Source organism: Chinchilla lanigera, unplaced genomic scaffold, assembly GCF_000276665.1.
Source record: "Chinchilla lanigera isolate Chin_1 unplaced genomic scaffold, ChiLan1.0 scaffold00019, whole genome shotgun sequence".
Lineage (NCBI taxonomy): Eukaryota > Metazoa > Chordata > Mammalia > Rodentia > Chinchillidae > Chinchilla > Chinchilla lanigera.
The window spans coordinates 27,310,025-27,314,352 of record NW_004955420.1 but is presented as its reverse complement, the minus strand read 5'-3'; positions in this window follow the sequence as shown (position 1 = coordinate 27,314,352).

Sequence of the window (4,328 nt, the reverse complement as noted above, 5' to 3'; positions counted from 1 at the left end):
CACAATTGCAGCTGGTGACCTCAAAACTCTTCTCTCAACAATAGAGAGAAAAATCTGTAAATATATAGAACTCAACTAGAACCAGTAGGATTTAGCTGATCTGTGGAACACTCTGTCCAACAACAGAAGGAGATGTGTTATTCTCAAAAGGTCCTGACAATGTCACATAGATAGAGCCCATCTTGGGGCATGAGACAAACTGAAAGGAACTTAAAATAACTGAATCATTTAGAGTGTATTCTCTGGCTGTAATAGCACCAAACTAGGAGCAATAACAGAAAGATAAAAGAAAAATCTCCAAACACTTAGAATTTAAACAATACACTTATAAATAAACCATGAGTCCAAGAAGAAGTCTCAGAAGATATTTTAATATAATATAACTGAATAATAATGAAAACACCTGCCAACAATTTTGAGGCACAGTTAAAGCAGTGCCAAAAGAGAAATTTATAGCAGTACAGAAGGGAAGAAAATTCTCAAGTCAGCAATATAAGCTCCCATCCCAAGAAGCTAGGAAAGATCAGCAAAATAAACCCAAAGGAACAGAAGGAAAAGGAAAATAAAGGGCAAAATGAATGAAATTGAGAATAAGAGCACTACAGAGAAAGAGAAATGAAACAAAAAGCCAGTTCTCAATGAAATCAATAGAAATGATAAAAGACTAACAAAAAAATAAAGAGAGAGAAGACACAGATCTTCAGTATCAGCAATGAAGCCAAGGAGTATCACAGCAGATCCTGCACTCACTAAAGAGAAATAAGAGAAGGATACAGTCAACTTCATGCTCAACTTTTCAGAAAAAATTTTAAAACTTAGAAAAGTCAATTTCCTTACAACTATAAACTACTAAAATTCAGTCAACAATCCTGGGTCATCTGAATAGTCCTGTAACCATTAAATAAATTAGTAATTTAAAGGCTTATTTTTAAAATGTCCCAGAGCCAAATGGTTTCAATAGCAAATTCAACCAAACATCGAAGAGTTACCAGAAATATTATACAATCCATTCCAGAAAACACAACAAGAAGAAACACTTCCTAATTCACTTGATGGGGCCCTAATACCAAAACTAAACAATAAAAAGAGGGAAAAGGGTCATGTCAATATCTTTCATGAACTTAAACGTAAAAATCCTCAACAAAATGGAACCCAAATATTATAATTATACATCTTTGCCAAGTGGGATTTATTCCAGGTGGGCAAGTTGGGTTCACCAATTGAAAATCAGTCAATAATATCAACTCACCATGGCACAGGATTGTATCTATTGACGTAGAAAAGGATTTGACAAAATCTAGCCCCTATCTATTACAAAACTCCAAGCAAGTTAGGGGTAGAGGAAAATTACCTCAACTTGATTCTTTTAAAAGCACCTTGAAAACCCAACAGCTAAAATATTTCAAGGTGGAAGATTATGCTTTTCTCTTAAGACCAGGAATAAACCAAGACTATCTGTCTCACCACTCTTCTCCAACATAGTACTGGAAGTTCTAGCCACTGAAATAAAACAAGAAAAAAAATGGAAGGCATACAGATCTGAAAGAAAGAAGTAAAACTGGCACTTGTTTTAGTTACTTTCTTGCCACTGAGACACAGTGCCTGATGCCCACAACTTAAAGGACAGGTTTATCTTGGCCCAGGTGTCAGTCTACAGTTGGCGGGCTCCAAGACAGGAAAGGCATGGTGGGAGGTTCTGGCAGAGGAAAGGTGCTCGCCTGAGGGTGGTCAGGAAACAGAGAAAGAGGAGCCAGAGAGGGAGCCAGACCCTCTCCCAGTGACGCTTCTCCCAGCCAGGCCCACCCTCCTCTTCTGCAGCACTCTCAGCTGCCGTATGCATCAGCAATGACTGTGCCCATGAGTACAGTGCCGCCATGACCCAGTCACCTTGCAGAGGTGCTGCCTGTGAGCACAAGAGACCTGCAGGGGACATTCTTTATACAGACCATAAGGACCCTATTTTCAGGTAATGTGACTGTCTGCCTAGAGAACTCTCAGAAGTGATAAACAAATTCTACATGGTCACAAGATACAAGATCAAACAGTTGCATATCTGTACATTAATAATGATCACGTAAGGGCCCGAGGTATAGCTCAGCGGCATGAGTACCTGCCTGGCAAGCGCAAGGTCCTGAGTTCGATTCCCAGTACTGGAAAAAAAAATGATCATGTGGAAAGTAAAATTTAAAATCCAGGAACATTTATAATTGCTTCAATCCTTAGGTATAAAGCTAAGAAGACACGAACAAGTTCTATATGCTAAAAATTCTAAAATGCTGATGAGAGATAACACTCAAGGCTTAAATAAATGAAGAGCTATACCATATTCATAAAGACCCAATTTAGAAAAGTCAGCTGTCCCCCAGATTGAACTATAGACAATGCAGTTCTAGCAAAATCCCAGCAACGATTTTGTTTTTTGTTTTGTTTTTGTAGATAAATAAAGGCCTACTCTAAGATGTATATGGGAGAGTACAAGGTCTACAACAGTTAAAATTTAAAATGATCTTCAAAAAGGAAGAAAGTGGGAGAACTATTCTATCTGATAGTAAGGCTTCCATAGCTACAGTAATTAAACTAGAGTAGTAATGAAGGGATAGACAGAGATTGATAGGACAGAATGGGAACACAGAAATAGATCCACATAAATATGCCAAGTCATTCTTTGTTAAAGACCTGCAAGAGCAATTCGAGGGAAGAGGAACAATTAGCCTTTTCAACAAACAATGCTAGAACAATGGGGTACCCATAGGCAAAAAAATGCACCTCAATCTCAACTTCACAAGTGAACTCAAAATGCATCATAGACTTGAATGTAAAGTATAAACCTTACTTTTAAAATTGGAGAAAACCTTCAGTATTTAGGGACAGGCAAAAGTCCTCAGACCTGATACGAAAAGCAAAACGCACACAATGAAAGACTGATTCTCCTCAAGACTGGAAGTTCGCTCTGCAAAAACTCACATGGAAGAGAACAAACGGGAAAACTAGGGACTTTGTAAACTACGTGTCTCCAAAGGACTTGTTCTAGAATACATGAAGAACTCTTCAAAATGCAACAGCAACAAACAAACAAACACAGCTCTAATGAGATTATGAGCAAAGGCTTGAAGAGACAATTCACAAAAAGAAAGGAGAAAAAGAGCAAAAGAGGCATGGCAAATCAGCACATAAAAAAAGTTGTTCAGTATCATTAGCCACCAGAAAAACGCAAAATTCCTTGAGATCGTGCTACATCTATCAGCGTGGCTAAAATAAAGAAATAAAAAACTGTAACACCACCAAAAACTGCAAAGATGAGAAACTGGCTACCGGCTCTCTTGCTGCGGATAATGTAAAACGGCACAGGCATCCTGAAGAGTATGGAAGTTTCTCGTAAAACTAAATCGTGTTTAGCAGATGGCCCAGGAAATGCCCTCTTGGGCGTTTACCCCCAGAGAAGTCTCGCGTTCCCACGAAAACCGGGACCCTAACGCTCACAGCTGCTGTGTCTGTAGCAGCCAAAGTCTTGGAAGCAACTCCATCTTCAAGTGGGTTCCTGCACACGGCAACACTATCTGATAACGTAAAAGAAAGAGCCATGAATTACACACAACACCTTGGATGAACGTCAAGGGGAGTATGCGGAGTCAAGACGCGATAATCCAAAAGGCTACATTATCGTATAATCCCATTCATTTGACATTCTTGAAACGACAAAATGGGGTAGGGGTTGCCTCCCACCCCGCAGGCAGGTGCAATTATATGGACGCGAAGAAAGATGCCGGGTTCTTCATTTCGACCGTGGCGGTGCGGACGTGAAATTTCACACGTGAAAGAATGGTGCAGAACTTACTACAGAGGAAAAGCGAGACGGGAGAGGAGGGGCGGCGGCGGAGTGCCGGTGACAGTGGGGACACCCACACTCACGGGAGGATGGCGTCCACGCTGACGGCCTGCTTGTGGTGCCCACAGTCCGAGCGTGGCTACCATCGAGGGGGCGGGTGAAAGGGGCACAGAGCTCCGCATGCTATTTCTTAACGCTGCTTGTGAATCTACGGCTATCTCAAAATATGTTCACTTTTCTTTTTTTTTTTTTTACATGTGTGAACGTTCCCGGGCTGAATGTTAAGATCACGCTGCAGTCTTCCTGCACAGGAGGCGACTAGTGCTCTAATGTTAGGACCCCACCTGGCTCCTAGCTGCCGCCCCCTCACCTCGCCGTCAGCGCGGGGCTGGAAACGAGGCGGAGAGGCAGAGGCGGCCCGGCCTCCCCGTGCAGGTGCGCAGAGGTGGGCGTGGGTGCGCGGCTGCGGGGAGCGCGCGGAGGCAGGGGGCGGCGAGGCGGC